Source organism: Leucopleurus acutus (assembly GCF_964270905.1).
Source record: "Leucopleurus acutus genome assembly, chromosome: 1".
Taxonomy (NCBI): domain Eukaryota; kingdom Metazoa; phylum Chordata; class Mammalia; order Artiodactyla; family Delphinidae; genus Leucopleurus; species Leucopleurus acutus.
The window spans coordinates 120,897,661-120,919,393 of NC_139142.1; the positions used below are offsets into that span (position 1 = coordinate 120,897,661).

The 21,733-nt window shown below is 40.7% G+C and overlaps 1 pseudogene across 1 annotated transcript in view; it reads left to right on the plus strand.

Annotated features, from left to right (window-relative positions):
- Positions 1–15,958, plus strand: part of LOC309968901 (RAD52 motif-containing protein 1-like) — a 28,440-nt pseudogene extending 12,482 nt beyond the window's left edge. Inside the window, exons 2-8 of the transcript in view lie at positions 6,967–7,083; positions 7,463–7,642; positions 10,991–11,112; positions 11,488–11,656; positions 12,611–12,709; positions 14,322–14,407; positions 15,857–15,958. The product of the transcript in view is annotated as an RAD52 motif-containing protein 1-like (transcript). The remainder of the gene's footprint in view (positions 1–6,966; positions 7,084–7,462; positions 7,643–10,990; positions 11,113–11,487; positions 11,657–12,610; positions 12,710–14,321; positions 14,408–15,856) is intronic.
- Positions 15,959–21,733: the final 5,775 nt, after the last annotated feature.

Genomic DNA, 21,733 nt, shown 5'->3' on the forward strand with positions numbered 1-21,733 from the left:
TTTTGCTCTAGAAGTTTTATAGTTTTATGTTATACATTTAGACCTTTGAACCAATTTGAGTTCATTTTTGTATATGGTTTGGATGGAAGTTCTTTTTTTTTTTGAACCTGGATATTCAGTTTTTCCAGCATCATTTGTTGAAAAGACTATCGTTTCTCCACTTAAATGCCTTTGAACCTGAAAGTCAGTTGTCCACATCTCTACTTCTGAACTTTCTATTCTGTTCCTTTGATTTTTTGTTTGTCTTTACACTACTATCACAATGTCTTGAAAGTGTATCTTCATAAGCCTTGAAATCAGTTACTGTAAGTTCTTCAACTTTGTTCTTTTTCAACGTTGTTTTAGTTATTCTAAATTTTATTTCCAGATAAAATTTAGAATTAGCTTGCCTATTTCTACAGAAAAGCCTACTGGGATTTTGATCTATAAATCAATTTGGGGAGGATTGATATCTTATCAATATTGAATCTTCAGATCCATGAATACATTATATCTCTCCATTTATTTAGGTCTTCCTTAATTTCCCCCAGCAATATTTTACAGTTTTCACTGTGCAAGTCTTTTACATAGTTTATCAGATTTATTCTAAATATTTTATATGTTTGATTCTATTATAAGTAGTATTTTAAAAGTTTGATCTCTGATTGTTTGTTGAGATAAATTAATCTTTTTGTATGTTGATCTTGTACCCTGCAAACCTGATAAACTCATTTATTAGTTCCAGTAGCAATTTTGTAGATTCTATCAGGTTTTCTACGTAATCATGTTATCTGCAAATAAAGATAGTTCTACTTCTTCCTTTCCATTCTGAATATCGCTTTTTTTTTTTGTTGCCCTATTGCACTGGTTAGAACCTTCAGTGAAATGTCAAATAGAAGTAATGAGAGTAGACATCCTTGCTTTTGTCCTGATCCTGGAGAGAAAGTACTTTGTCCTTCACCATTAAATATGATGTTTGGGGGGGCTTCCCTGGTGGCGCAGTGGTTGGGAGTCCGCCTGCCGATGCAGGGGACGCGGGTTCGTGCCCCGGTCCGGGAAGATCCCACATGCCACGGAGCAGCTGGGCCCGTGAGCCATGGCCGCTGATCCTGCGCGTCCGGAGCCTGTGCTCCGCAGCGGGAGAGGCCACAACAGTGAGAGGCCCACGTACCGCCAAAAAAAAAAAAATATATGATGTTTGGTGTTTTGTAGAAGTCATTTATCAAGTTGAGGAAGTCTCCTTCCATTCCTAGTCTACTGAGGGCTGTTTTTTTCTTTAATCAGGAATGGATGTTAGATTCTTTTCATTGTTTTCCTGCATCTATTGCAATGATTATGTGATTTTTTCCCTTCTTTTCTTTTCTTAATTTGTTTATTTATTTTTGCCTGCTTTGGGTCTTCATTGCTGCATGCAGGCTTTCTCTAGTTGTGGAGAGCAGGGACTACTCTTCATTGCAGTATGCCGGCTTCTCATTGCGGTGGCTTCTCTTGTTGCAGGGCACGAACTCTAGGTGAATGGACTTCACTAGTTGTGGCACATGGGCTCAGTAGTTGTGTCTCACAGGCTCTAGAGCACAGGTTCATTAGTTGTGGTGCATGGGCTTAGTTGCTCCGTGGCATGTGGGATCTTCCCGGACCAGGGCTGAAACCCATGTCCCCTGCAGTGGCAGGTGGATTCTTAACCACTGCCCCACCAGAGATGTCCTGATTTTTCTTTTTTAGTGTACTAAGTTGGGTATATTGATTTTCAAACATTAAACCAAGCTTTCATTCTTGAGATAAACCCAATTGGACATGATGTATCATCTTTTTATATAATACTGGATTTGATATGCTAAAATTTTGTTAAGAATTTTTGCCTCTGTGTTCATGAGAGATATTGGTTTTTTTCAGTTACTGTTTTCTTGCAATGTCGTTGTCTAATCTTGGTGAAAGTTGGCCTTATAAATAAGTTGGGAAATATTCCCTTCTCTTCAAATTTCTGGTAGAGTTTGTGTAGAATTGACATTATTTTATTCCTTAAATGTTTGGTAGAATTTATCAGTTAAGCCACCTGGACTTGGAGCTTTCTTTGTTGGAAGGTTCTAAACTGCACATCCAATTTCTTTAATAGCTATATTCTTTTTTTTTTTCCTGCAGTACGCGGGCCTCTCACTGTTGTGGCCTCTCCCGTTGCGGAGTACAGGCTCCGGACGTGCAGGCTCAACGGCCATGGCTCACGGGCCTAGCCACTCTGCGGCATGTGGGATCTTCACAGATGGGGGCATGAACCCGTGTCCCCTGCATCGGCAGGCGGACTCTCAAACAGTGCGACACCAGGGAAGCCCTAATATCTATATTCTTGAAAAATTTTAGTAGTGCTTTTCTTTCAAGGAACTTGTCCATTTCATCTTGAATTTATTGGTATATTCTATATATTCTCTTATTATCCTTTTCATATCCATAGTATTTTTCTGTTTTCCATTTTATTTATTTCTACTTTGATCTTTATTGTGTTCTTTATTCTCTTACTCTGTGATTAATTTGCTCTCGTTTTCCCAGATTAAGGTGGAAGTTGAGGAAGCTGAGTACAGATTTAGCAATATCCCACATGGTGACATATTATGTTTTCAGTTTCAGTGAGTTCACAATAGTTTCTGATTTCCCTTTTGATTTCTTCTTTGACCACAAAGTTACTCAGAAGTGTGTTGTTTAGTTTCCAAATATTTGGAGCTTTTTCAGATTTGTTAACTTCTAATTTATTTCCATTGTGTTCGGAGACATATATTGAATGACTAAAATCCTTTAAAAATTTTTTAAAGTATTTTTTTAATTTATTTTTTTGCGGCGTTGGGTCTTTTTTGCTTCGCCTGGGCTTTCTCCAGTTGCGGCGAGCAGGGCCTACTCTTTGTTGCGGTGCACCCGCTTCTCACTGGATGTCTTCTCTTGTTGCAGAGCACAGGCTCTAGGTGCATGGGCTTCAGTAGTCGTGGCACACAGGCTCTAGAGTGCAGGCTCGGTAGTTGTGAGGTACAGGCTTAGTTGCTCCATGGCATGTGGGATCTTCCCGGAACAGGGATCGAACCCATGTCCCCTGCATTGGCAGGCAGATTTTTAAACACTGAACAACCAGGGAAGTCCCTATTCCTGTATTCTTAATCTTTTATGTAGATGCATATTCCAATCTGATGTCATTTTCCTTCTGCTTGAAAATACTTCTTTTAACATTTCTTAAAGTGAAAGTCTACTAGTAATGAATTATTTCAGCTTTTGTATGTCTGAGACAGTCTTTATTTTGCCTTTGTTTTGACATATTTGGATAAAGAATTCTAGCTTGATAGAATTCAGTTCACTACTTTAAAGATGTTATTTCGCTGTGTTCTCATTTACATTGTTTCCAACAAAAATTCTGCTGTCATTGTTATCTTTGTTCCTCTGTATGTAGTGTACAGTTTTTTCCTCTTGCTGCTTTTAAATTTTTCTATTTATTGCTGGTTTTGAGCAATTTGATTATTTTTTGTGCCTTTGTGTAGTTTTGTCCATGTTTCTTATGCTTAAAGTTCATTGATCTTCTTGACTTTGTGGCTTTATAGTGTTTACCATTATGGAAACATTTTGGCTATTATTTCTTCAAATTTTTGCATTTCTCCTCTCCTTCATGGACTCTAAGTACACATGTATTAGGCCACTTGAAGTTGTTGCACAGCTCACTGATGCTCTATTAAGTTTTGTTGTTGTTTAGTTTTGTTACTCTTTTTGTTTCATTTTGGATAGTTTCTATTACTATGCCTTAATGTTCAGTGACCCCTTCTTCTGCAGTGTCTAATCAGCCATTAACCTTTCAATATCTTTTTCATTTAGACATTGCTTTTAATCTCTAAAAGCTCAATTTTGGTCTGTTTTACCTTTTCCATGCCTGTACTTAATATTTGCAGTTTTTAGTCTAGGTTTTTAAACATATGAAATACAGTTATAATAACTTTACTTCAGGTATAACAGCTTTTTAAATGTTCTTTTCTGCGAATTCTAACATCTGTATAGATTATGGGTTAGTTTTGATTGATTGCCTTTTCTCCTCACTATGGGTCATATTTTCCTACTTCTTTGCATGCTTGGCAATTTTTCATATGATCCCAGATATTGTGAGTTTTAGTTTATTGTGTACTATATGTATTTATATTCCTGTAAAATGCTTGGGATTTGTTTTGGGTGGAATTAAGTTACTCAAAACAATTTTATTCTTTTAGGTCTAGCTTTTAAGATTTGTTGGGTAGGAGTCCAAGTAGCCTTTAGTCTGGAGCACATTATTTGCAACTACTGAGACAAGTCCTTTCTGAGTATCATGAGGTTTTCCAGTCTGACTTGTAAGAACAGGTACTATTCCTACAGTGTGATATCCAGTTATTCTTATTATTAATCCTTTCATGTGGTTCTTTTCCTGGTATCAAGTAATTCCTCACACAAATGTACTGACAAATACTTTGTTGAATTCTCAAGAGATCCCTCTGCATATCTCCAGAGTTCTTTGTCTGTGCACTTCTTTTCTCTCTGGTAGTCTGCTTTGTGAACTCTAGTTACCTAGAGTTCTAGTTACCTAGACTGTCAGCTAGGTAACTCTAGTTATTTAACTGTCAGCTAGTTACCTAGCTGACCTAGTTACCTAACTAACTCTAGTTAGTTAACTGTCAGCTAGTTACCTAGACTGTCAGCTAGGTAACTCTAGTTACCTAGACTGTCAGCTCCATTTCGTCAGTCAGGGAGTCCACCAGTCTCTGCCTGGACTTCTCTTCCCTGTACCATGACCTGGAAACTCTCTCAGAAAAGTAAATTAGGGCAATTATAGGGATCACTTCATTTATTTCCCACCTTATGGGGATCACTGAACTTTATTGCCTGAGGTCCAGTTTCTTGAAGAGTTTTTTTTCATATGTTCTGTCTTATTTTTTCATTGCTTCAGGTGCAAGGTTAAATTGGTCCTTGTTACTTCATCTTGGCCAGAATCCAATAACATTCTTTAAATGTGTTTTGCTTTGATACACGGTCCAAATAAGATTAGGCATTGCATGTCTTGTCTTTGTTTCCTTTAATCTACAATATTTCCCTGCTATTTTTTTTCTCGGTCTTTTATGACATTGGCATTTTTGACGAGTCTAAGCCAGTTGTCTTATCAATTGCCCAACTATCTGGATTTGTCCGTTTCCTCATTAGATTCAAAGTAAACTTTTTGGGGAAGGATACTATATAGGTGATGTAATCTTCATACTTCTTCACTTCAGGTGGCCCAGTGCTAAGTTTGATCACTTGATTAAGGTGGTATCTTCCATATCTCTCCATTGTAAAGTTATTTTTTCCCCTTGGTAATTGAAAAATAATATGTGGGGTGAAAGTTTGGGATCAGTGAAGATCCTACTTTCAAACAACTCTTCACCCAACTGTGCATCAATGATAATCCTTGTCTGAATCGATTATTACATTGATAGTTGCCAAATGACACTTTCCTAATTCTATCTTTCCATTTGCATTTATTAGCTGACATTATTCTATAATGAAGAGCCCCCCCACTTTCATTTTGAGTATCATTATGAACTCATGTGTTTTTTTTTAATTAACTATGTTATAACTTATTATAATGATAATGTTATTCTTTGGAATGTTCCTTTTGTCCAGATTTGGCCAAAGCGATCTCTGTTATTGTTTAACCACACGGTGCTTTTCTATTACTAGAATAATTTCTAATATATTACTACTCACAAATAGGACCTGAGAAAGGGACTCCAGAAGGTGCAGTCTTATTCAGACTCTTCTTAGAAGTCTGCCTTCTTCCTGTGTACTCTCAACCCAAAGTGAGGCTTTGGGGTTGGAAGGAGATACTTCGGATTTAAACTACAGATCAGTGTCACCCAATTCTAATCCCTAGTCCCTTTTATCTAGGCATACCATATCTACTGCCATCCTAATCCTTCTGTTGGGCACCTCTCTCCTCCTCTATATTTATTTACAACAGTCAAGAGCAGCAATTGGCCAACCGGCCCCTATCCAGTTCTGCAGTCCATACACCCCAAGAACTCCTTTTTGCATTGGTCTGTGGTGGCCTTGGCCTACCTCTTCTACCTACTCAAGTAACTCTTTTACCACGAATTTAATTACCTGTGTTTCCATTTATAGGATCTTACCTAGCCGTATGGCCTGCTGCCTCTGCCAATTTAAAAATATTATTGAGGTTGTCTGTAAGACAGTCAAGCTGCGTTGTGACAGTGAATGCCTGACAGACGTCACACGTTGTGGTGAATCTCAATTGCGGGATAATAAATTTTTAATTATTTAATATTTTTATTTTTAATCAATGATGATACATTTTAAAATTCATGATGTAATTGCATTATTTCAATTCATACTTTCATAGTTCCAGCTCCCTAAGTTTCTAAGAACTACCCCCTTGCTAAAAATCAGATTCTTGGTTACATTATTAAGCTAATAATATCTCAGTTACATTGTCAGCTTAATAATGTAACTGATCCGCATAGTTAAAGGAACAAGAGAAAGGAATGGATGGGGGAAGGGAATTAACATTAATGGCCTCATATCCTATGCTGTGCTCTGTGCAAATGAGAACTTACTGATATAGTGCATCACAGTTTGTAAACTGATTTTATATACATTAGGTCTCAAGTACCCTTTGTCTTATAGGACAGGTGTAAATATATTTTTGTTTATTTTGTTTGTTCAATTTTATAAAGAGTACAAGTGATGCTGTTTTATGTCCTCTTTGGAGCCTGAGAGTTTCGGGTTCCATAACCAGAAGCTGCTACCTAGCACTTCTAATGGAATGGAGAGCTAGCTTATTCTTAGACTGTCAAGCTCTGAACTTGTTCTGAATTTCAAGCTTTTCTATCCACAAAACACTCAGGGGCTTTCAACTCTTTTTCTGTATATTAGATTTATTGGCACTAAGTATTTAAAAAGCGTGCGTGCGCAAGTGCAAGCGTAGTCCGCTTGCGCCCCGAGCAGCGCACGTGCGGTGATGGTGGGTTGGTGCAATTGGTACTTTTTGCGGTTCCCATCGGGGGTGACAAAACCTTGCTGGTGTGGGAGCTGAGCTCTGGACCCACCCCCGAGGCTTTGCAATTGAGCCGTGCCGGAGCGGAGGGAAGGGTGGAGGAAGCTGCCCCGCGCCCCAGTAACTGGGCGCCCCGGGATACTGCTTCAGTACCTCATCTGCCTGTGGTCTCCACTGAGAGGAATCTTAGTTCTAGAGACGACCTGAGCAGTCATCTCACCCCCATAGATTTATGAGAGTTAGTCCCCAGCAGAAGGCATTGCCTACTAATGCTTCTCGAAGCTTAGGATTTCAGAGGGAACTTGTTCATGAAATGAGAAGTGTTTGGAGTTCCAGGCTCACTACAGTTACCTGTGGCGAAGGGCTGGGGGAATATAAGGGAATGGGCGGTTTGGTTTCCAGGGCCTGAAATTTACTGCACTTTCTTAGTGTGAGACCACCCTAAAGCATTCTCTGTTCACAGTCTTCTCCCAGTTTGGCCTTCTGTATTCGGTCCGAGTCTTCCCAAACGCAGCAGTGGCCTGTCCTGGGTTCTATGCCATCATCAAGTTTTATTCAGCAAGGGATGCCCACAGAGCCCAAAAGGCATGCGACCAGAAGCAGCTTTTTCACACATCTCCAGTGAAGGTGGGTCCAAATGTGGAATTCCTCGCTCTACTGGGATGAAGTGCTGAATTTAAAACTAATAGGCCGGGCTTCCCTGGTGGCGCAGTGGTTAAGAGTCCGCCTGCCGATGCAGGGGACACGGGTTCGTGCCACGGTCCCGGAGGATCCCACATGCCGCGGAGCGCTTGGGCCCATGAGCCATGGCCGCTGAGCCTGCGCATCTGGAGCCTGTGCTCCGCAATGGGAGAGGCCACAGCAGTGAGAGGCCCGCGTACCGCAAAAAAAAAAAAAAAATAAAAAAAATAAAACTAATAGGCCATCTGGAAATCCCTGGTGGTCCAGTGGTTAGGACTCTGCACTTTCACTGCTGAAGGCCTGGGTTGAATCCCTGGTCTGGGAACTAAGATCCCAGTGGGGGAAAAAAAAAATATGGCTAGCGTTTGTACAGCACTGTGGTGTACAGAATGCTCTCACATGCACTGCTCCACTGATCCCCCAGTTCCCCAGTTGTTTCTTTTATTTTAGATGAAGAAACTCGAACTCAGGATGGTTAAGTGACTTACTTAAGGTTTATGACAGTAAATGTGGAAACTAGAGGCCAAACCCAAACTTAACTGATGTTAAACCCCATGTCATTTTATGCTGCCCCTTAATTTAAGAAATCTTCACAAGAATCTTCCTTACATATACGTTTATGTGGATTTTAAATGTGTGAGGTTTACAAAATTTTTTTAAATTAATTAATGAATTTATTTATTTATTTTTGGCTGCGTTGGGTCTTGTTGCTGCGCGCCAGCTTTCTCTATTTGCGGCGAGCAGAGTTTGCTCTTCGTTGCGGTGCTGGGCTTCTCATTGCGACGGCCTCTCTTGTTGCGGAGCACAGGTTCTAGGCACGCGGGCTTCAGTATTTGTGCCTCATGGGCTCTAGAGCACAGGCTCAGTAGTTGTGGCGCACAGGCTTAGTTGCTCTGCGGCATGTGGGATCTTCGCGGACAAGGATCGAACCCGTGTCCCCTGCATTGGCACCCAGGCTCTTAACCAGTGTGCCAACAGCGAAGTCCCGAGCTTGACAAACTTTTGTCAGAAGTAAGATAAAGGAGGCTTCATCATCATCATCACTCTCAAACTGCCTATTAAGAACTCACTTCAGATTCCAGAAAATGGTTAAATGTTCTTTAATGCATTGTAGAAACCTTATTCCATATTAACATGCCATCCAATTTTACTTCCCCAGAATTAACATTTCATTATGTTAAGGACCTTTTCAATTCCACTGAATAAGTGAGTGAGGCTTAGATTTCCCAGACCTTTCCTTTTATAATTGTGTGTCTTCTCTGATTGGCTTCTTGCTCTAGCTACTTCCTACTGACCTTGCTGCCTCTTCTCACCCATATTTCTTTACTCAGTGATTTCACCTTTATTGAATCTGAGAACTCACCTCAGCTGTGACTTCAGGTACACTACCTCCCAGTTCTGTACCCTGTTTAGCACCCTCTTTAATCCTGGCTGTAGTCCCTGGGATTGAAATGATTTTGTGTCAGACATTCTTTAGTTTGCGGACCCTGCGACCATTTCACATACCACTCAGATATTACAGATGGACCTGGAAAGATTATGAAACAGTTACTTGGTATCAGTTGTGAGTAATGAGTTCTTTTCTTATATTGGACATTAAGACCATTCCATAAGCATAGATTGGGAGATTTTCACAGCATAAAGCCCGTCACTGATAGCGTAATGAAGAAAATGTTCTCCAAGTCACAATAGAGTTGAGAGGAAAGGGCATTCGTATTAGATTTCTTTATTTAATGCAGAGCCTTAGTTTACTACCCACAACCCCGAAATTTTTCCCTACTTTACTTATGCGTTCTTTTTCAATTTTATTTATTTATTTGGGTGCACCGGGTCTCAGTTGCAGCAGGTGAGCTCCTTAGTTGAGGCTCAGGGGCTCCCCAGTTGTGGCATGTGGGCTCCCCATTTGCAGCAGGCAGTCTCCTTTATTTGTGGCTTGCAGGCTTCTTGAATGTGGCGTGCGAACTCTTAGTTGCAGCATGCATGTGAGACCTAGTTCCCTGACCGGGGATCGAACCTGGGCCCCCTGCATTAGGATAACGGAATCTTAACCACTGCACCAGCACGGAAGTTCCAATAATGTGTTCTCTTATTCATTGGCAGGTATCTTCCGATCTTTTTCCCCTCTGTTTTTTATAAATACATAAAAGAGAATAACATCTTAAAATAAAATGAAGGAAAGGCCTAATGTATCTGAGTTTTTCTCAGCACGAAGGGAAAGGTTTGCCAGCCAGAACTGTGGCAAGGTTATCCCAGATGTGAACTGTCTCTACTACCCAGTGGCTCAGAGCCCTTCTGAAGCTTCCTAATTGTCCAGGACAGCTCCATTATGACTCACTGCACAGGACCTAGCGTCCCATGTGACACCCAACATTTAAAAATTAGTCTTCATTTCTCCTTCCCTGCAGGCAGCTTCAGTTGGAGAAAGTAATTTCATTTTATTATGTACTCATTCATTCCCTCAGTCAACAGACCATCACTCCTCTATTATATGACAATATCTATGCTTGTTTCTGGTAACAAGGAAAGAATAATATATGGTTCTTTCAAGCACTTAAGGAGCTCATAAACTAGTGACTGAGGAAGATGCACAAACAAATCAATAAAGAATTAACAGTGCTTTGACTTTATTTGTATTATTTGAATTTTTATGACTATATTTATATACTACACCCTGTTCAAAATGAAAATAGAAGTTTAAGAAAGAAGTAGTGATGTAAAAAATCCACAGTAGTATGTAAGTTATTTAGAGAGTATAAGAGTTGAAATATTTGCACTCTCAAAGAAGCTTGTTAATGCAGATGAACCTCTAATTTTTTTCGTTGCTTCATTTACATTTATAAAGGTATACATATTCCCTCTTCTAACAGTAACTTGGGGAGGGTGTGCTACAGATTAAGGTCCTAATTCAGTGGCAGGTCCATCTTGTCTCCTCTTCACGTCATATTCTCAAGCAGGAGCTACAGGATGAGATGAGTAAAACAGTCCATTCCTTTGCTTACACCCAGCCCCATCATAGGCTTCTGCTGGGCTTTCTTGGATGCTTTCATCATCACTTTCACCACCGGATGTCAGGGAACTTTCTGGTTAATCAGGGGCCCTGGAAATGATGCAGAAAAGTACTGACTTAAAAATAATAAATAACATTTATTTAGGGCTCACTGTGAACTCATTGCTTAAAATGCCCTACTTAATCTTCACAAACACTCCATGAAATTGGTATTGATAAATCTCAGGTATATCCAAAATAAATCTCTATGTAGGGTTGAGATATTTTTAGGTCTTTTATGTGTTTAGGTTTGTCTCGGCACCAGATAGAGGTGGTTCATCATAATATGCTTGCCCTAAACAGCTCCAGATGCCAAAAATTGGCAAATTACTTCTTTGGTTTCCATGTGTGGTGAAAAAGGATCATCAGGGTAAACTCTGTAGACTTTCTTTGACTAACCAGACTCCTTTCAACACTGAACTCCTAGACTTTAGAGAGAAGAATAGAACAGGGCTATGGGGAGGAGATGTGGGAGGCTTCCACATGAAAGTATCTGAGCATTGGTCTGCCACCTAGAATTAGTGATAAACTCAATGACTTGGATGGTGGTGTCCATAATTTTCTCCAGTATTTGTATGGTATATCATAAACAATATTTGTCCATATCTAGTGATTCATTTGCAAGTCTCAGTTGATTTTGAAGGGATAGCATACCTAAACTATTACCTGGGATTGCTGCAGTTTAGTTTTTATTTCTAACAACAGAATATGTTGAAGTCTAGCCTTTAATTCAAAATCCTAACAGCTTCGGGATCTTTCTAACCTTGAAGAAAGGGAAAATGAAGATATTGTGACACCACTTCAGAAGCAAAGCCTGACGTTCTTCTGTGCTTTAGAGGTGGTGTTGCCCTCCCAGAAGTGCAGGAGTCCCTGAGTTGGCATGGCTGAGGAACCTTTGGATAAGTTGGAGGAAGGTCTGCTTTCCAGTATGTGTGTGTGTGGGGAGGTGAGGCAGTGGGATTTCTCCTTTTTCCTTTCTTTCTGAAACTCAGCTTTTCAGATACATCATCACCTTTTCTAAGCAACTAAAGCCCTGGGCAGAATTGTTCTGCCCGACAATATAGGTTTTTATCTTAGGCAATACCTGACAACACCTTAAAATTTAGAATTTTAGAACTCGCTGCCTGCCAAGAAGCTTAGGAGGAGGGCAAATTAATTATTATTATTATTTTTTGGTTAATAATTTGTTTTGTGCTAAAATAATCCTTCAAATACACATGTCTTCTGACCTTCAGTTATCCCCAAAAAATCACTGTTTGAAGATTGAAATAAACTCATGTGTAAATGTTCAGTCCTTTGCCTCCTATAGAATGGCCTGAGCGGAAAAATAAATGTAGATCCCTAGAAAGGGGATTCTGATTGGTACTGAGTTTTTTCCTAGAATCCATGGCACTTGGGCTTAGGGTTTTAAGTCAGAGGCAGGGCTGTTAGCGAATGGGGTTGAGGAGGCTCCACCATCCACCTGAGTGGGTGATGGTTGCGAAGAGGCCAGATCATCTGCACTACAACCAAATCTATCTCACTGTATGAGTCCAGCCCTTGATGCAGAGGAGAGCAGGGTCTGTAGCAGTGTAGCCTCAGCTTGTCCATTTGAAATCTGTGAGTAATATGAGATTTGTGCCACGTTCTTGGTTTACATTTCCCGTGTAGTATTTTAGGAACTTCCAGAATAGATCTGAGCCGTAAAAATGTGCCATGCCAGGGTATACCTGCAACGGAGACATTCACCCGTACCCTTGTTGTGCCTGCCCTTAATCACTAAGGTAATGATCTAAGAATCACAGATGCATTTTTAGTTTTAAACATATAACCTAGAAATCAGTTATTCATATAGGCATTTTAAATTCATCTGTTTTGGTTGGATTTAGGGTCATTATCATTCCTTATGAGAAGGAAGATAACCCAGAAGCTTGCTATTCAGAAAGCTATGACAGCTGCATTCCAGAAATTGCTCATTCTGGTTTTAGGTAAGACATATTTGATTGTCGTTGAAGTGCTTCAGTTTCAGTGAGCAAATAAACTAATTTGAAAAGTTAATTGGATGAAAATAATAGTTATCTAAAACATTACATATTCTTTCATTCACCATATGCTTTCACAGCAACAGTCTTAAATTTGTTCTTTGTGGCATTTATGAGAAGAACGACGGCAAATATTATTGTCCCCAGTGTTTAGATGTAGAATGACTGGCCTCAGTTCATACAGAAAGTGTTTGATCCAGTTCTTCCTCAATTGCCTGCTTCTCATACAGAATAGGGTAGTGATTATAAGCCTTGGACACCTGTGTTTGAGTCCTAACATTGTCTCTTAGATTTTGTTGCAGTTGTTGTTGCAATTTTAGGTTTTTCTAGCCAGAGACATTTGAAGGCATTTAATATCTCTAAGCTGCAATTTCTTTATCTGCATATAGGGTTAGTAATTCAGCTTACCACTAAATGGGGGATATTGTAAGAGTAAATGAGATGATGAATGTAAAAAGCTTAGAACTATTCCTGAAACATAGTAAGCAGACAAAATATATTGACTATTATTATTACCGTTGTTTTCTTGTTGAAGTGTTTATTTCTGATATATTGGGTGAATATGATTCTTATATAATAATCGGCTAAGTTTTTGTGAGCCTTGAAACTGGTCATGCTATTGAATAGCGTTGATTGTGTTCCCTATGCAGTTATACAGCGGTGAGAATGTCGCAGGCTGTGCCCAAAGGAAACTTTATGATTAGTAGATTCCCGGAACAGAATTGCTCCCCTGCTTCACAGCCCTGCAGGCTGAGAGACTGAGAAATCCTAGCTAAGTTGTCAGCGACCTTATTGGCTTGTAAGAGTTGACCCTGGATTGGACTTGGCCTTCCAGCCTGGGCAGTCCTTCCAGTGAAGTTTGACTTCCCTGGTCATCAGGCAGAATCTCCATCCGCTGTCAACTCTGGGTAACAACCTTTAAGAACCAAACTAATTCCCTGGGTTGTTTGTGCCTAATATGCCAATGTACTCCTTATATGTACGCAAAACCCCTTAGACCAAAAAGCCTGGTGGCTCTAGCTTGCCTTGAGGCAAGCTGTATTGTCCAAAGGGTACATGGGCCAGTTTCTGCCAGTAGAGTGTTCAAATGCTCTGTCTGTCTGTCTCTGTCTCCAAAGCTATGTTCATTGAATCTGGTAGAATTTTGGTCCCAAGGAGTAGGCACTTACCTTGCTTCTAATAGGAAGTATCTATTATAGTCCAGTGGTGTCTCTCCCAGGTTTGAACTCACTTTGACCCCCACCTGATGCCTTCCTATTTAATTGTATTGTGATGGAACATTTTTGTTTCCACAGCTTTTAATTTCTATGTCCTTATTCCTTAGTTCTTATTTCTAAGATCATAAAGTTTTTGAACCAAAGTTGATACTTCTTATATATGTTTTCACAAATAATTATAATAAAAACTGACGTGTCAGATGAGGGAACTTCTAGGAAAGTGCTCTTGTTTTCTCCTTTTAGAAGTCAAAAGAATGTCTAATTATTCGGTGCTACCATTGTATACAGGAAGTTTTAGAACAAGAACACTTCTGAATTGATCCTTGTTAACTTTATTACAGAAAGTGGTAAAACAGCTGTGGCATACAGACCCTGTGAAGATGTCACAGATGCTAGAACCAAAGAGGAACTACAGGATTTAATTCAAGTATGTGGAGATAAAAGCTCAAGGGGTACACAGCCAGTGTAGCCATAATTCAAAACAACCAGCAGGATTTGGAAGACTTCAGCATGTCTACTCAGCCCTGTCTTCCTTAGGGAAATGTGAAACTCTGAAAGTGCTTTTGAGGCGGGGAATTTCTAGTACTTCTCCAAGTCCCGGACCTTATCTCTGGCCCCTTATTTGATGTTTGGAGAGCAGGATTGAGGGCCACCAGTGTACGTCTATGGTTGTGGACACAGGAGAAGACACAGGCCCTTTAGAACTCCCCTCAAATAGAATTGCAGGGGTTTGGGAACAAAGTAACTATGGTCTTAAGTGTGATTATGCTACACTGTTTAAAAACTATTCATGCCTTTCAAGTAAGGTATATTACCCAGATCTCAGCATCTCATATGTATCTTGTGTTAAATATTTTGCCAAAGAACCTTTCTGTAAAACGGTTATATGGATGCATCGAATTAGGGATTAAGTTGTCAACGTAATTTCTGAAAGAAAACATTAATGTACTGCATATAGGATTTTTATTTAAAAGGAGCAAAAAATGTGTTTCATGTCATTGAGAGCTTAATTTTTGGCCAGATTTGTGATTATTTAACTCACCCCAATGTTGCAAAGTCTATTTTGAAGGGAAGAAAGTAGAGAAAGAAAAGGTGGTTATGTTCTGAAAAATTTTGAAAGTTTTTTCCTGTACAAACTAATTATTTTAAATCAATTTAAATCAGTCGAGGGAACCTGAAACGTATCCACGTTTGGGCTTTAAGAAGTCTAGCTTCCTATGAAATATGAGAGGAAAGGGTTCCGTATTGATACAAAAGATTCTGGAAACCTAATTATAACAACAGATCCACTCCTAAATGAGGCCAATCTTGGAATCAGTTCCATTTAGAAACCATCATGTGCTAGGCACTGGAAATAAGGTGAAGCTCCTTCTCTCTTGGAATTTAGGTGTTAAAGGTGTTGCAGATGATTAAAAAGGAGTAAAATTAAATAGATTATGAAAAGGACTGTGAAGAAATTAAACTTCGTGCTAGTTACAGTATTTCAAGAAAATTACTTATCATGCTGACTTTAACATTCTAAGTGTCTTCTCCATATGTGCACACAGGGTAGACCTCTGAAAAGTGACACTGTAGTTTTTTGTAGATTAATGGCTCTGTTGAGACAAGGTGGGATGGGAGAAGTCTTGCCATGCCAATGTAAAGGGCCATTCACTTGGTTTTAGACTCTCTTTCCCAGAATGAATTGCTCACCTGCCCCAAACCCCTCCTACAGAAGTTCTGGAGTCATCACTGATTCAGTGGTGACCCCTAATAACAGAGTGGTGTATGAATATTGAGAACGTGAATACTGAGAGTTTGGAGGAAATGGCAACAGTTTCGAATAATTGTAAGGTGTGTTCCCCTCCCGCCACCCTAACTGGTGCTCATTTTGCAGGTCAGCTACTTTTCTTGTCAGCCGTGTGGCCAAAGGCAGGAAGAATGTCTCTCAGACTTCAGCTTTGAGGAGGAAGAGTTCAGATTGCCAGAACTGGACTAGCACTTTTGAATTTCCCAGAATGCCAGGTCCTTTGGTTTCCTCGGGAAGCTCTGCATCCTTCCCTCCCCAGTCCACCCCTGGGCTGCTGGAGTTTGAGGCCACTCGGGTCTGCAGCCCAAATCCCGGCTCATTGTTTGGGGCCAGGGCGGACAGGGCGGGGTTGGGAAGAGGACCCGGCAGGAGATTATTGTTGCCTTTGCAAGGGGAAGGATGGCTTGCGCCCTGGGGACTCTGGGAAAAAGGCCCACTCTGGTGGCGCGGATCGGATCTCCGCACGAGCCTAATAACTGTGGCGCAACTAAAGACGTCATAAATAACGGGAGGGACGTTAGGCGGGGGCGGGGCGCGCGGTTGCTAAGGTGAGCCGTTGCGTCGGCGCTGGCATAGCGATTCAGCTCGGACGCAGGATGTGGCTCCGGCTCCTCACTGGCCTGGGTCACTGCCCCTGGAGCCGCCGCATGTTATGTCCCGGCTGCGCCATTGGTTGCCACGGCTCTTCCTCACATGGCAAGGACGGTGGCTTCTAGTCCAGGCAGTTCAGCCTCCGGAGTGGGCCATGGGCCCCGTCCAGGTGACCCCGAACCCCCCGCGGCTGACAGAGGCTTGGTCTTCACAGGCCTCAGACCCTCCTCCCAAATTGCCCCATGCCCTTACATCCCTGGCAGAAGCCGGGGGCTTTAATTACTTGACGTCCTTGTCTCCATTCCAGATGTTGGCCCCCCCCTCATCAGGAGTTGACTGAGACTGAGGCTCCATACCCGGACACGGATTCGGTTAGAGAGCTGCCCCCAGGGCCAGATCAGTTTGCTATTCCACATTAGGATCTGAATAACAAACAAACCCAACATCAAAAGCTCCCAGAGGCAGTTCCAGTGCAAGACTGGGATCAGAATCAGCCCTTTGTTCTCCCTTCTCGACACAAAAGTAAGACTAAACACATAGGCCTAGATGAGGCTGAAGGTCACCAATCATTTGAAATACTGTTCCACCTCTAGGTAGTAACAGCTCAAAACCAATGAAGTTTATGGTTTCACCCCCAAACCTGAAGAAAGATCTAGTTCAGCATCAACAGCTTGACAAAACTATTGTTGGAAGTACTGGCCAATTTCAAAAAAAACACTCAGGGTCTAGAACAACAGTTGCAGGGTCATTATTTAGATCCCAGTATGGATGCCATTTATCCTGAGGAGTGCCTACCTACGGATTTTTTGGGAAGCCCAGATGAACCTACAGAACCCCCTGAGGAAGCTGAAATTTCTCTTTCCCAGCAGGATGGCCCAGTGCTAAGTTTGATCACTTGATTAAGGTGATTTCTTCCATATCTCTCCATTGTAAAGTTATTGTTCCCCTTGGTAATTGATAAATAATCTGTGGGGTGATACTTTGGGATCAGTGAAGATCCTACTTTCAAACAACTCTTCACCCAAGTGTGCATCAATGATAATCTTTGTCTGAATCAGTTATTACATTGATAGTTGCAAAATGACACTTTCCTATTCTATCATCCATTTTGCATTTATTAGCTGACATTATTCTATACAGAAGAGCTCCCCCACTTTTCATTTTGAGTATCACTATGAACTCATGTGCTTTTTTAAAAATTAACTATGTTATACCTTATTATAATGATGATGTTATTCTTTGGAATGTTCCTTTTGTCTAGATTTGGCCAATGCGATCTCTGTTATTGTTTAACCACACGATGCTTTTTTATTACTAGAATAACTTCTAATATATTACTACTCACAAAAGGGGACTGAGAAAAGGATTCGAGAAGGTGTGGTCTTATTCAGACTCTTCTTAGAAGTCTGCCTTCTTCCTGTGTACTCTCAACCCAAAGTGAGGCTTTTGGGTTGGAAGGAGATACTTCTGAATTAAACTACAGATCAATGTCACCCAATTCTAATCCCTATTCCCTTTTTTCTAGGCATACCGTATCTACTGCCATCCTAATCCTTCTGTTGGACACCTCTCTCCTCCTCTGTATTTATTTACAACAGTCAAGAGCAGCAATTGGCCAACCGGCCCCTATCCAGTTCTGCAGTCCATACGCCCCAAGAACTCCTTTTTGCACTGGTCTGTGGTGGCCTTGGCCTACCTCTTCTACCTACTCAAGTAACTCTTTTACCATGAATTAATTATCTGTGTTTCCATTTATAGGAACTTACCTAGCCGTATGGCCTGCTGCCTCTGGCAATTTAAAAATACCATTGAGGTTGTCTGTAAGAGAGTCAAGCTGTGTTCTGACAGTGGATGCCTGACAGACTTCACACGTTGTGGTGAGTCTCAACTGCGGGATAATAAGTTTTTAATTTTATTTTATTTTTAATCAATGATGATAATTTTTAAAATTAATTTAAAATTAAAATTAATAATGTAATTTCATTATTTTAATTAATTCATTCAGAGTTCCAGCTCCCTAAGTTTCTAAGAACTACCCCCTTGGTAAGAATCAGAGTCTTGGTTACATTATTAAGCTAATAGTTGCTCAGTTACATTGTTAGCTTAATAATGTTACTGATCCACATACATAAAGGGACAAGAGAAAGGAATGGAAGCGGGAAGGGAATTAACATTAATGGCCACATATCCTATGCTGTGCTCTCTGCAAATGAGAACTTATTGATATAGTGCATCACAGTTTGCTAACTGATTTTATATACATTAGGTCTCAAGTACCATTTGTCTTATAGGACAGGTGTAAATATAGTTTTGTTTATTTTGTTTGTTTCTGCAGTTTTATAAAGAGTACAAGTGATGCTGTTTTATGTCCTATTTGGAGCCTGAGATTTCTGGTTCCATACCCGGAAGCTGCTACCTAGCCTTTCTAATGGATGGGAGAGCTAGTTTATTCTTAGACTGTCCAGCTCTGAACTTGCTCTGAATCTCAAACTTTTCTATCCACAAAACACTGAGGGGCTTTCAACTATTTTTCTATATATTAGATTTATTGGCACTAACTTGGTGACTTCCAAAATGTGCTTTCATGCCCACGTAGCTTGAATACAGGTCTCTATCACTGATCTAGAGCACATCATAAATAATAACACTTTGCTACTTATATAAAGACAATATTGATGATTTTTCAACACAATTTTTTTTTTTTGTCTGTGACACACAGCTTGTGGGATCTTATCTCCACAACCAGGGATTGAACCCGGGCCACAGCAGGGAAAGTGCTGGGTCCTAACCACTAGACCACCAGGGAACTCCCCCAAACAATTTTTTTTACTAGTTGTATTACTCCCTTCTCCCCCAGAAGTGGGCAGAAAAGGCATTTTTAATTTCCTTTTACAGGTGAGGAGAAACAAGATCAGAGGTGTTAAGTGCTATGACCCTAGTGCCCTGATCTCCTCTCCCCAGTTTGGGGCTCTCTGCAAGCCCATGCTCCTTCTTTCTCATGACCCTTCCCTCCTCCTTTGACCCTCAGGAAAAATACTTTTAATCCTTTTGGAAGAGAAGCCCAGCTACACAATCGTATATATTACCTTCACACAGCCAGAAGCTTTGGATGGTTCCCCAAGTAAAGCTGGAAATATTAGAAGTAAAATGAAATGAAAGCAAAGTAGCCATCTGACAGAAGTTGCTTTTTCCCTTCTGCATTTTGGACCTCAAGTATTATTCCATTGATTTGTTGAACATTCCACATTGGCCTACAATTGGGCAAATCTCTTATACCCCAGATCCTTGCCCAAATTTTAGCAAAGAGCTTGGGCGGACATGGTGTTTTTTTTTTTCTGTATAGAGCCTTCTGTTATGAGGGCTGGGATATATGGAAGCAGGGACTGAGCAAAGGACTCGGTGGGTGGGTGGAGAAGGAAATGTCCAGATGACGACCTGTTAATGGCGGTTGTTGTCGTGGTCATCTGTGATAGTAGCAAGGACAGAAGCACACTAAAGAGGTGGACAGAGGAAGGCTCACACTCCTCTGCCTCTGAGGAAGGACAGGATGGGGTATATAAATTTGAGGAGTCACAGTAGATCTGCAGAGAGTCCAGCTGAGTAGGGGAATATTTGTCTTCCAGCCTTGGATTTTCTTCAGTTCTGGCCCCTGGGAACCAGTGGAGTAATCCTGAATATAGTTAGTATATTTCACGCTACAGAATTTCTGAGTAGATAGCTACTTTTTCAAGAGATATCTTTTTCGCATTTTGTTGTTGCCAGTCATAGGCTTAAGTGTGTGTTTCTTTTTCTCCTAAGTGGCACTCAAACGTTGAGTGATTCCTAATTTATTTGGCTGTGGACTGACTAAAAGCTGTCCCATCAGTCTTCAATGATCAAAAACAGTTATTTTTGACAGATGAAGAAACATCTATAGGGAATGCAGAAGGATAGTTGATGAAGGTGTTACAAACCTGGAAGAAGAACAGCAGCAAGCTGACTATTGAGTCAGAGAGGGCATCCTCAGATAAAGTGCTGTCAGCTTGTCAGGCTTCATGAATGAGCAGCTGGACTTTAATAATAGAAGTAATATTATCAGTGCACTGAATTACATCCTGCCTTTTATCTCAGAGGGGAATCTAGGAGATGTGGAATCAACATTATTACTATTCATTCATCTTCTTTTTTCAAATACACAAGGTGGAGATATGCCACTGGGCATTTTGAAAATCAATACAAGGAGCCCTTCTGTTAAACCTGTACCCAACAATTCAACTAATAAAAATAAATTGAAGAAACTTCACTTTCTGGAAAATTTTTAGATGCAGAAACTGAAGAAAAATTTGCTGAGGTTAAAAAGGAAGAAAAACCTGCCATGCATACGCGTTCCAACCATTTAAGTGCCATGTTTAAACTCTACATCTTTCAAAAGAAATTGGAAGCTACCCAACCACAGAAAGACAGCCTAGCAAAGATTGAGATTACAGAGAAACATGTGCTGAGAGTGAACAGGGTCCTCAGGGGCCCAAGGGGCATACAGAAAATGCACCTCAAAGCAGTGGGAGATGAGAGCGTCAGGAGGAAACAGAATGCCCAGCAATCTGTGGCGAACACTGCCGAAGAAAGAAGGCTCAGGAGGCCATCCGCAAGAAAGCTGAAACAGCTTCTCATGGTGCAGAGGCCCAGGAAGCTGGTGGGAAAGTCGTCCAATGCAGTCTTCATTCATAAAGGAACACAAGGCATCAGGCTCCTCTTCCCTGAAACAGTACTTCAAGGGCAGGCCTTCTGCCTCCATCCCTCCAAAATCCCCACCTGAGGTTAAAAGCAAATCAAAAGACTTTTCCCACACTATTTTTGTTTTAGAAGCTGTAAAGGCTAGAGTTAGAAATATTGAGGCTCCTGAACTAATCTCACCTTCTGGTGAAAAATACATCTTCCATAAAACTCAGTCTCATCGGGTCCACAGAAAACCCAAAGTCAAAAGGAGTCGAAAGTTCAGAAAGAAAAGTTAACTCAATACAATGATGCTTGCAAGCTGTCCGTTCTCTGTAGCGAGGAGTCTCATAAATTCCCCTCCACGAGAGGCTGTTTCACCTTCAAGAGAAGTGACTTCTCAGGAAAATCCTTTTCTAGCATTATTTTCTCTTTCAGACCATTCTACAGAACACACTACTTCAGAAAACAATACTGCACAAAATGTTTCTGATGAAATTATTTCTAGAGGAAACTCTACTCTGCCAAGAGGAAACGGCCCTGGAAACACTACCCATAGGAACGTCTTCACTGCACATTCTACTGTTGCTGCAGACAACAGTATGCCAACTGTTCAACACACCAACAAAACACAATGGGAGTACCACAACACGGGCACTGAATTATCCTCCGAGCCCACAG